This window comes from Pelecanus crispus, chromosome 2 (genome assembly GCF_030463565.1).
Source record: "Pelecanus crispus isolate bPelCri1 chromosome 2, bPelCri1.pri, whole genome shotgun sequence".
Taxonomy (NCBI): domain Eukaryota; kingdom Metazoa; phylum Chordata; class Aves; order Pelecaniformes; family Pelecanidae; genus Pelecanus; species Pelecanus crispus.
Genome location: NC_134644.1, coordinates 130,264,763 through 130,277,305, shown reverse-complemented (window position 1 = coordinate 130,277,305; position 12,543 = coordinate 130,264,763). Strand labels below are relative to the sequence as shown.

Here is a 12,543-nt window from a genome sequence, read left to right as displayed (position 1 = left end):
GTGGAGGCTAACTTTTTGGATAAATTATTCCTGGTGAGTCACTCATTCAGCTCTACTGTGAACCTCATTTTTCTGTATGGCTTCAGTTTCCTGAGATTTAGTGCTTCTCCTTTTTCCTCTGTGCATCCCTAATTTATGCACCAGAAGGATGCATTAATCCGAAGAGGCAGTCATCCAAAAATGAGGATGGTCCATGTGTTCCTAAGAGAAAAATGTTTGAAAAATAGAGGATGTGCAAGTTTCTGCAACATCAGGGAAGCTGTAATTTATGCATTATCAATTACTATAGCTTCTCACAAGCAATTTTGCTTTTCCCTGTGAAATACGTGCTATCTTAGGAACTACTGTGTAACAGATTAGTCTCTCTGTCAGAGATGTGGACTACCTCCATAAGGAAATACACTTTGGTTTAAAACAGTGAACTAAAAGGCCAACAAAGCCATTGTCCAGTCCTTAACTTTGTATTTGTAATTTCTACAGTACCAAATTCCATATTGGGTATCTCCGCAGTCAAGTGGCTTTACTGGCATACAAGTCAGGTGATCAACTTTTATGAAGCTATCTGTTAATGAAAAAGTAGAGGAAGAGAGGCAGGGACTGCCTTTTGGAAATGTAGCCTATGAACTGCATTGCTATTACTCATACTCATATTATTGTGGAAGAACTATTGAACATTCCTTCAAGAATTAAAGACTGAAATAGTCTGTTGTGTTCCCTGGATACAGATATTGGAACCACTGTCTTTTCTGACCAAGGTTCTAAATGCTGTGTTGGCTGAGAAATTTAAATCCATGCTTAATTAATTTCCCCTTTTCCCCTGGCTTATCCTATCTGACAAAGCACTTTTGCACTCCTTATTGAGTTTCTGTTACAAAGTGCCTTGGGATACTTCTACATGAAAGGCACTACATAAGCTTACATGCTCATATTGTATTGTTATTAGTTTCGTAACATTGATTGGTTCTAGAGCATTTGTTAGCCTTTTCTTGTTCTGCAAGTTGTGTTTCACAAAAGTAAAGAATGAAATAAATGAAAAGCAAAACAAAGAGTTGTATTCACCAATTAGATTCAATAATGTGTGAAAATTTCTCTCTTCTAAATTTCAGGGGTTGCATTCTTGTTTAATGGAATTCAATGCCAAAAAATCTATTGATTTCAAGAAAGCCAAGATTTCACCCAGAAATCTGGCTAATGTTTTTGCTATCATCCATCTTTTCCTGAGAAATAGGAGCACCTTTCTGCATAAAAAGAACATTTTCAGAAAAACATCACCTTAAGGGACGAGTTAGGTTTTAATTTTTTCTGTTCAGTAAAATAACTAAAAATTCTCTTGCACTGCACTGGGTTTTCAGAGGACAGTACTTTTCTTCCAGATACTGACCACCTATACACAACTTAGATTTAGGTGTCAAACTTGCACTGATTTCATGTAATTATATGTCTTAAGAAATCCCAAATTTCAATATCATATAAATAATTTTTTTATACATGAATCTTATTAATACTGCTGTGTTATTAGTTCAGATTTATAGGACTTTATTTTTTTTTTACTATATCTACTCTTTATGCTCTATTGTTGAAGCATAATATGCTAAACCTAATAAGTTCCTTCAAAACAGAACTGTTTCTCCTTCCAGTCTTAATTAGTTACTTAAGAATGACATGGTTTAATTTTTCATTTAAGAGTGTAGTGCTGTGGTGATTTCATTGGTACCTAAACTATTGACAGGTAGTGGTGAATCTTTTACCACAACCTAAACATAGCAAAACACAATATGTGGTGGAAGCGAGTACTGAAGCCAGGAGATCCCTGTCCCATACATTCAAGTTTAAATCTGATGCCTTTCGGGTATAACATCTCTGTTGTATCCATCTTCTGCAAGAAGCAGAAAGAAGAGGTCTTCTCTTAGATGATTTAGTCATGGACCACTGAAAGGACCAGGACCTTCAGCTGTGTTCAGGATTAGAATGAAAACCAAAGGGAAGTGAAGAATATTGGTGTGATGTATTCTCATTACTGTGTTCTGTTTAACAGATGGGATACAGTACGATGAACCATCTGTAGGTTATGGAGTGGCATCTGGGTCAGACCAAGGAAGAGCAAATTCGACTGATCCAAGCATGGGATTACAGATCAGTTTGGCTAAGCCCATACCTGAATAGAAAGGGTACCTTTTCTGGCTTAGATACAGGTGAAACCAAGTCTTTCCAGCTTCTGTCACTAATAATTAATGAAGACTCAACAAGGCACTGGTGTTTCAAGTCCTGCTTTTTGGTGGGAATAGTTACACTTGCCCTTACTCTCTGTAGTGTTGGATCATTTCTTCAAAAGGACCATTTCTTCAAAAGTAAGGAAAGTTACTTTTTATCTGGAACTCTTGTTCCAGACGCTGTGAGATATTTTAGATACCGAGATAAGTTGAACTGTTCAGTGTGAATGTATAGGGGTATGAGTATCTTGAATATTTTAGCAGAGAGACAAGTAGTAGAGCGGAGCTCTCTGGATGTCTCTTAGTAGGAGTAACTGGACATTTCACCCTTTGTTGCTGTTTCTTAATTATGAGAATAAGAAACCAACAAAGCAACACAGAAATCAATGGTACTGAAGTATTTCAGAAGGCTTATGTTACTAAAATGTCTTCCTTAAGTTTATCCAAAATGTTTAAGGAGTATGTCAATATAAATAACAGTATTGAGAGCATACCAGAAAGCATTTTGCTAACTGAAGTAGTTATTATTTATTCTACAATCCTGATTTTTTTTCTGTTTTCCTCTAACTACTGGTATATGATATGCATCCAATTATATCTGAGCTCTAGTTTCAGACAGTAATGGAATGATGGTAGACAGCTTGATAGACAGAAGATGATTTGGCCACTCAGGAAAAGTTCATATCATGAAAGAAAAGGACTGTGTATACCTAGCTGGATTTAAAAAGGAATGATTCATTGGTAACTCTTTTTGTGAGCTTCACAAAGTAAGCAGGTTTTTAATAAGTATTTGTATAAAAAGAAAGCAGTAGTCTGGCAGATGACCTGAGAAAGAGGTGAAAGCAGTACTCAGATGGTGGAAGAAAGGGACACATGAAACAAAATCACACAAAAAGGCTCAAAGATGTTCTTCAGTAAGAATTGAGATTATGATTGATTTATGTAGCTATCACCTTCTCAGTACTCTTATCCCATAGCACTGCTTAAAAGTGAGACAGAGACTGAGAAAGGTGTTTGTTCCTAGCCTGCATCTGGAAAAACTGTCAGGTTCATCATAGAATCATAGAATCATAGAATTGTTTAGGTTGGAAAAGACCTTTAAGATCATCCAGTCCAACCATTAACCTACACTACCAAGTCTACTCTAAGCCAACCATGTCGTCATTTGAGATTGGCTTCTGTTTCCACAGCAGTTGGTCATAGACTCAAGATTTTGTGGAAACTGCTGGGAAAAAGCACATTTGTCATAACACTGAATAAGCATATCTGGAATAGAACTGAGGTGGACTCTTATGTTTCCTAGTGACTCATCTGTGTCCCACTGGCAGAGAGTGTGGGAGCCTCGGAGTCTTTAATGTGCTCTGCTGAAGCAAAGTGTGTCCCTGGGTCCAAATAGACTTAGTAGTAAACGCTAAATGAAGATGGGCAGTAGTTATATCTACTGCCAGGATATTTATCCTGGTTTTGTGCAGACATGTCTGAGCTTGACAAAAAGTCTATTGTTGCAATTGAAGATTGGCTGTTGACAGCATACATTCCCAGCTCTCCTCCCCAGTGTTCTTTATGATGGCAACAGGCTGGGACAGAGTTGTGCCAACTTCTCATTCAAATATTTCTGCCTGATACTTCTAGATTAGGCTTTTCACCTGAGACAAAGATCTGTGTCACACTGTTTCTATTGATAACTGATCTTCAGTTAAACAATGGGCATTAATCTTAAGAGTACCTATTCCCAAGGTGTAGTAACAGAATAATGAGTTAAGAGTACATACGCTTGCTTTCTAGCTTGGAAAAGGAACTTCCTCCCTGCCCTAGCCGTTGCAGAAATTGAAGTGGTTATGGGGCTTTGAAAATATTGACCTCTGCCTCTTACTCCATGATTTCTGGTATAATCAAGGCTGTCATGTTGTCATCAATCATATTTTCTTAAATTCCCAATAAATCTTGTTAATTTCTTATTCTTTTCTGACAACACTGTTAGGTTCTGAAGAAATTTAGGCTGGTGTGCTAGTCAGTACTCCCCTCAAAGAATCTGTGGAAATCTTTGTTTTATGCTAAGGAAAAAAGATTATGTAATTGATGTTTGGTAGAAAACATTTAATAGTCAAGCATAAACAAACACTGAACAATCAGTACGTAGTGTAGTTTACTGTGAGGCAAAGGCAAGTGTATGCTGGTCACAGAACTAATAAAATAATAGTGCTGGAATTCACCTATCCTTATTATTATATCCTGTATGTCAACCATTGTCATCATAACTAATAAAGCAAGCATTAACATAAATTGTAATGGCAATCAAATTTATAGGTCTGTCCTGTCTAAGTTCCTCCCTTGTTTCCTCCTTCATCTTCCAGTAGTCCTCTAATTAGCCATTAAATTGTGAAATCTACAGTGCTGTCATTCCTCCTCTCCCTTCTCTCTGCCTCTCCCTCCTCTCATCTTCTCCGCTCCCTTTCCTAGAGCTCTGATAAGTTGACGGACCTCAGGCTTTTTGCCTTTTCTGTATTCCCATGTGCTTTCATACTTCAGAAACAGGTTGTTCTTTCAATACCGTTAAACCAGTAAACAAGAAACAGTGAACAAGAAACAAATAAACACAGAAAGAATTTGAAAATTCAAACATTTCCCACCTCAATTTTTCTACTTTCAAACATTCATGTGAATGGGTTAAAGCTTGCATAAAATGTTTGGAACTGGTAATAGAGAACATCAAATAAAAGATTTTTTTCCATTAAATATCATTCTTTGAATTAGATTATAAAAGGTAATAAGAACGTCTGCTCTTAAACACATTGTCAGAGTTCCTGTGAAGAGAAATCATAAGTTATTGGACTTAACTATTTAGTGAACTGTTCTGAATTACCATTAAGATGGTTGAAATAGGAAGTGTATCTCATACTCCTTTTGAGACACCTGTGGTTGGAATTGTTAATTACAATGAATCATTTGCTTAATTCCTGTAGATATTAAACCCCTTTGATCTATGAACTGTGACCTCTACCTTTTCCTCTTGGATTGATTTAGAATATCTAAAAGTTGTGTTTCATGTTTGGATTTCCATTCTAGTTTGCTTTAGTTGATACTTTTTGTGCATTTGGTTTAGAGGTGACTTTTATAGCTTTCTTCAATAACAAGTGCATTAGATAAATTTCTAGCATATTACAGGCCTCTTTTAACATCTACTATGTTCATTTCTAGTCAAGACCTTCAGTCTCAGTGTCTTTTTTCTCTGTTATTTTATTTGATTGTTGGTTTACAATTTTTCTACTTAAAGCTTTCATTCAATATATAAAAAAAGCAATGATTAATTAGTTTCAACATGTGCTTTTCTGTAATAGTTTTATAATATATGTCAAATCCACATCACTTTAATTGTGGCTACTAGACTGGCAGGTAGTTATTTGCAGTCTTTTTCTCCCTGAGAGCTTGTTGCATCTTAGAATGTTCCCTGCCTTGAACTAAAACTTGTATGTTATTTAATATAATACAGGAGTTGTTGTCTTCCTCATCACAACTTCTATGTTCATCAGCACACAGTAAATGTTATCCTCCCAATCCTGCACAGGAATTCAGAGTTGAATATGCCTTAATGCCTTCTGCTGGGTGACAGAATGCATCAGAACATTATAGCCCCAAATGGTTGCTTCCTCTTATGGCAGATCTTTTCTCTGTAGATGACCGCAAGCCATATAGAGATTGAAATGCCAGCCGGTGACTTCTGCCTCATATATATCAATCATGAGTTAAATATTATGGCTGGCTGAATTGCTCTGTCTGACTGATGTCAAGGATGGATTCAGCCAAGCAAAGGCAAGCTGAAACAGGCTGTGGACAGCCTGGAGATAGCAAGGAAAGAAAAAGAATGCAGCCATGGGACCTCCTGTTACATTAAAGGGAGGTACAGGCTCCTGACAACGAATTGCTTACAGTTCCATTGTCTGTTGTCAAAAAAAAAAAAAGTTTATCTTCTTTACGCCTTCTCTAACCAGACTGTAGTTACCAGAATGCTTTTTATTTACGCATTTACTGGTGTTAACAGGCTGACTACTCACGTGCAAGGCTTTCTGGATGCAAAGGTTTTGTGGATGATCTGTAGATTTGCCTATAAACTTAATCCATTCTAAGCCAAATTCTTGGCTTGGGTCCCACTGGAATTTATTGACCTACTCAACCTGGACAGATTGAGTGAGTAAATGAAAAAGAGGCTAGGGAGGCTGGATTTGGCCCAGATCTTGGGCATTCATTCATATTACTGAATTTAAGAACTTCTTGAGCTCCACACAATAAAAATCAAGTTTCCTCCAAACTGCTTTTACTAAAAATAACTTACCTGTCAGAAAAGGATCCAAATATACAACTCTAGCCATATATAGTTCTTGATCTATGAGCTATAGAATGACACCGTAAAGAAGTCATCCATGCCATTAACACAGTATTTCAATTAGAGGGTTTATGTGTGTTATTTTTTATATGATCTAAATATCCTTATGATCCTACAAGCTTGTAAATGGAAAACAAGAAAAACAGAGAAGAGAATTTAAATCTGTGCTGTCCTTCTCTGGGTTGCCTTTTCTGTGGGGAGAATCCTGCTAAAATAGTAAGCTAGAATTAAAAAAAAAAAAAAAAGACAAAAAAAAAAAAAGACGTTTTAAAAAAAGCCATTTCATGAGCCCATTGCAGCCTGAAATTGTTGTCCTTTAGCCTCAGGCATCACAGTGAGCTTGAGGCATGGGTAGATTTCACCATAACTGCATGCCTTTTCCTCTGTTATTGCTGACTTACCATTGCTCCACTCTTTTTACGTGCTTCTTTTTATTTGCTCAATCATTTCACAGTCCAGTTGTTCTTTTTGGTCAGGTGGCCTATAACATTTCGTTTACTGTCTGAAACATCTCCAAGCTCAGTACATAATGACTCAACACCATTACCCATTTCTCCCCAGCCTCTTCTTATGGGGGCTAATAAATCCTCTTTCACCAACAAGGCTATGACAGCTCCTTTGTTTTTCTTATATGTCTTTTTTAAATAAAATATATCTTGTAATATCATGCTCCAGCCAGCTTTCAGTTATGATACCATATTTTCTCCACATTATTCTCTGTCCAGTTCTGTTCCTTTTTTCCTAGCTAAACCTTTCATTTGTGTATATAGACAGACATTTTAATACCCCCAAGTTACTGAGCTTATTTTGCTCTATATTAGTGCTCATAAATATGAATTTGCCTTTTATCTTTCTTTCCATCTATATCCCATGTGCATTCCTTTCATCTTGGTTCAGCTCTGGACTGAACTTCTCACAACTCTGGCATTTTAGAAAAAGAGCATTGCCCATGTACAACAGCAAACTTTTCTCTTTGTAGAAGGCCCTTTAACCCTGGAATGATTGCTACAGTGCACAGGAAAAGCCCCTGTCCCTTTCACAGACATAACTTGTAAGCCAAGCGTACAGGTTTGTTAGAAAGGGGTGAAATGGATTTTTTTGTGTTGTGTGTCACATTAAAAAAATGAGAAACAGTCAGATTTTGTTTAATTATCGTTGGAGTAAGTTGTGCTAGTTCCGAGCTTCTATTAGAGCCAATTCACCATGTCTAAATGACGAGCAATCTTTTTTGACACATTTTATTGGTTTAAGTTCTTCCAATTTTAATGCTTAAAAATGTTGATGGAAGGAAATTACTTTTACCTGATGAATTCTCTCCAAAATAATTTTTCAGGAATTCCCAGCTGCAGCTATTTTCCAGATGATTTTTCATCACCTAGGCTGAATCTGTGAAATACAACACAGTCCATCATGGAGTCCAAATGTTGTAGATTGTCTCAAAGTTATAATGGCTTGGCTTACTTTACAAAATACAAGAAAACATTAATGTCAATAACTCTGACTCCAGATTAGCATCAGGGCACATACATGTCTAGCTTCTTGTCAGTGATGAGAACTCAGCAGTCCTTTCCAGGACTAGCCTGCAAAATTTCATCTGGAAAAAACTCACATCAGAGTTCTGTTAACAAAATGGCCTTTTTTAATATTTTCACATAAAGCCATAAGTTTTCATTGGCATAATGTTTGAATATATTTTAATACTTATAAGAATTATTTAAAAGAATTAGAAAGAAGATGTTTTTTTTTCCCTGGTTTAATGCAATCTTAGTCTGTCAATTAATTGTAGCTCAACCCTTGATAACAATTTTCTCAGTTGCACAGTCTTACTCCTCAAAGTTCTTCAGCTAGTCAGTGTGTTGCTACCTATAACTTGTAAAGCAAGCAGTTGCTTCTGGACATATGCAATTTCCCCACACCTGACAATTCACAAATCTTTCTCACTTTTACTTTTTTAGATGGGTAAAATGGCATTTCCTTTAACCAGTGCCCCAGCATGTTCCACTATTCAGGGAGAAATTCACGGACATACAAAACATCCATAAGCACACTTTCATATCGCACTGAGTAGAAAAATGTTTGGAAATGGGAAGTATATTTCATGATGGAGCATCAGAACACAGTGTTGTAGAAATCCTGAGAATGTGTGTAGTACATACAGCAGACAAGATAGATGGTATCGTAAAATTTACAGATCTTTCTAAGAATGAGAGTTGAAGGGTACAGAGATGGGGTGAAGTCATTAGAACCTTCTCTTGAACTGCCATTCGCACTGACGAAAAGCATCTCATCAAATATCTTCCTTAAAAAAAAACCAAAAGTGATTGATCAAGAAGTCTTTATTTAATACACAAGCCATTTTCTTTATGTCCTTTGAGAGACTTTGCTTAGTTTTGCATCTAGCACCTATATGGATTTTAGAATGGAATGCAGTAAATGGAATTACTGTTTAATTGTAATTTGTCCAAGGGCATAAACCTTGTGGATTTTATATTCCAGTATCCATGGTCCAAGTGATGCAATTTATTTTCTTCTTTTTAGAAAACATTCTTCTCTCTCTATGTATAAAATCTATGACTAATCCATGTCTTTTAAAAGTAGCTTCTATCTAGCTTTATGAATCTAGGATTTGTCTCTGTATATAGTTAGAATATGTGAATTCTTTCATATTCAGTAAGTGATTTCATGGCATCCTAGTCTTTGCAGACCTGACTGATGTTGTAGATTTTCAGTCTTTCTGTGGACACTCCAACTTCTGGCTATGAGACAGCATACTAATACCTTCTTTCTGTCTGTTCTCACTTTTAGAGCAACCTGAGCTGAGAACACTATCACTCTCGCTTCCACTGAGCTATAAAATTTACATGCACTCTTTGCAGACAAGAAGGGTTAGTTAAGGAAAAGGAACGTAAATCTGACTGTCTTAACCTAAAGACAAAGCAAACAATTGAGTCACAGTCACTCTCCACCTTCCTCCCAAACCACTGTTCATCTGAAGTTGCTGTAATTAACAGCACTTATTTGGGTTTTCAATGGCAGTAATCAGACTACCAACATTCTCTTTCTTTGGACTCTGACATTCCAGCTCCTTTCACAAACCTCCAGCGTTCATGGTTGATGCAAACAATAACATCAGTGTCATTTCAAGCAACATGTGATCCATCCTAGGAGCAGATCATCCCCTTTCTGTACCCATTGCTAGTAATTTCTCCTGTCCATCATCAGCTTATGAGGAGCTCATGATTTTTGTGTGATTTTGGGGGATCAGATAGTTTCAGCTATAGCCTAAAACTTTGGAAGCCATTGTGCTAGAGAGCTAGACAGAATTCAGCTCATCTGTTTCTTAGAGAACAAGCTGACATAGAAGAGGACTAAGGTGGGGAGACATTCAGAGTTTCTGTTCCTTGTAGGTACCTCTGATTCAGTACAGTCTTAAAATTCTTAGAAGAAATCCCAACCAAGACAGATATTTGTAAGCTACTGGTTCATCTGAGAATGGCAAGTGTCCCTGAATCTTCAAATACCAACTTTTCCCTCCTGAAAGGAAAATGTAGTATTTGACTTCCACGGTGTCCTAGGGCATTTGCAAGTTTGTGAACAAAACCTGATAAGGCCTAAAGCATCTGGCAACATCTTTAATCACAATACAATAAAGGAGTAGTTAGACTAATCTTCTCCTTGTAACTACGGGTGTGAAGTTAAATGGTTCTGCAGATCAGAAGATGATGTCTCCTTTAATGGTAATTCAATAGTCTAAGGCTTACTTTTGTAGTATAATTAAGCAAACAGTCAAAAGGCAATTCAGGTTAAGAATTTTAAATTATTTTCTCCACAAATTGAAATGTTCCATTAATTATTCTTGCACAAACTGACATGAGGAGTGGGCTCCTTAAATAGTGTTAGACAATAAATGTAAGTAAGTGCCTTGATATTCTAAGACATCTATTTTTCTCCCTTGAAGCTAAGGAGTGTACATGAGATGCTGTGTGTTCTGTTCCTATTATTTTACATGGCATCCATTAGAGGCATTAGTAAACACCAGTTGTCAGGCTGAATGTACCCCTGGTTTTACCCACTATGGCAATTCTTTGCTCTGTTAACATGCGTTACCAATCTGCAGGCTGCTGTGAGTAAGAAAAAAATCCCCAGAGATCTGGAAGTCTTGCCAACAAATTAACAACAAAACATCCTTGCTGGCTACAAAGTGGTTAAAGGTTGGGTAAAGGCTTGACAAACACATCACTTAGATGAACCAATTACAAAAAAAAAGATGAGCATCACAATTTTTAGCAGTAGGAAAAGCTGTATGTGGTTAGGACTGCATAAAACCTCTTTCTTCTGAGGCATTGCTTTGTGGTAGGGTGCCAATGCACTGTTCTGTGTGTACCAGTGTCTGCTCACACCATCCAAGATCTATTCTGAGCAGAAATAAAGGAAAAAGAAGGACCCAGTAAATTCCCCCAAAATGTATTTAGATATGAAATACATATGAAAGATTTATCATGGTTTTTTTTTTTTTTTTTCAACACATGCAACCAGGTCTTACATGTCTTAGATTTTAACCTCTTGGCTCACACTATGACATAAGACTGTTTTTGGTAACTGAGTCATGGACTAAAAAAAAAAAAAAAAGTAAAAAATCTCCTTAATATAGATAGTACTAAAATTATTTATTATTCATAAAATTTAAGTACAGTTAAACTGAGAAAAAAAACCCATGTATTGGCTTTGGGCTCATAACAAAAAGAACTTCTGTTTTATGAGCCCCAGATTACCAAATAACCTTGACAGCCGAATCAGTGTTCCATGACAACAAGCAGGCCATTGATAAATAGCAACAAAACTATTAGACACTGAATTTATGAGATGAGTAATAGAGAAGCTAAATTATAGGTTTACCATTTGACAAACTACAGCTTGACAAATCTGTGCTAACTTATGTGTGTGTATGTGTGCATGTACAAAATCAAAAGAGCGAAACAGAAACTTTTTAAGACAAAAGTGAATTTGACGTGCCATGAATGTTACAAAGGCATAAATATATTCCTTTCATAGTAGTTAAATTCCCAGTGTCCATTATCAAATACTTAACAAATCGTGTGCAAATATTTGAAAAAGCTACCACTTGTGAAGTTGTTTTTCTGGTTTTATTTTCATTTTTACTTTTAAACACTGTAAGGTGGAAGAGAAGGGGAATTGCTGGTATATGGTAGATCTTTAAACTGGCTCTTGCAAACTAATAGGTTCCAGTTAAAATCCAAAACGAACAGTTTAAAAAGTCACCAGCAAAAGCAAGAGTGTATTCTGCTGGAGCTGAAAAATCTCTTTCGGCCTATGGAGAGCAATTTGCACTTCTTAGCAAAGAAGCAACAACTGTGTTTTGTCCTCTTCCTGTAATCAGAGTGGAGGGCGTCAGGAATGATTTTACTTTAAAGTTGAATCTCGTGTATTCACTTGTTTTAAAATGGTGGGAACTATAGAGGAAATCTGGATGAGTGGCCACTTGTGTACAGAAAAAGATAGGATAAGGACAAGTTAAGGCATCAGTCTTTCATAGAGGAGAAACTTTCTAACATGAGCAATGTGCTTCCAGGCAGATTTGTGGGCCTCCTGTCCTGGCACTGATGTGGCAGCTTTTGATTTACTGTTGTAAACTGTGGTAGTTACAGTCAAGTGGGATTCTTGTGCTCTCATTTCCCAGAGCAGACCTGCAGGTGGCAGGTGGCAGCAGTACCCCCGCCCTGGTCCTGACTGTGGTTTGATAACATCTGAGTTGGGCTATCATTCACAGTTGTGGTGAAAAACCAGCATGTTTAATAGTTGTTGTGCCAGCCCACAGTGATGGGCTTCTAACATCATGTAACTAGAAAAGGATTGTACTTAGTGACCAAAAATACAGCAATCGACTTACTGTCTTACCATGTTTTCCCTTAACTTGACTGGAAGATACACAAT

General features: G+C 36.8%; 1 protein-coding gene across 2 annotated transcripts in view; it reads left to right on the top strand.

Annotated features, from left to right (window-relative positions):
• Window positions 1-12,543, top strand: part of ST18 (ST18 C2H2C-type zinc finger transcription factor) — a 166,200-nt gene that overhangs the window by 102,425 nt on the left and 51,232 nt on the right. The window lies entirely within an intron of this gene.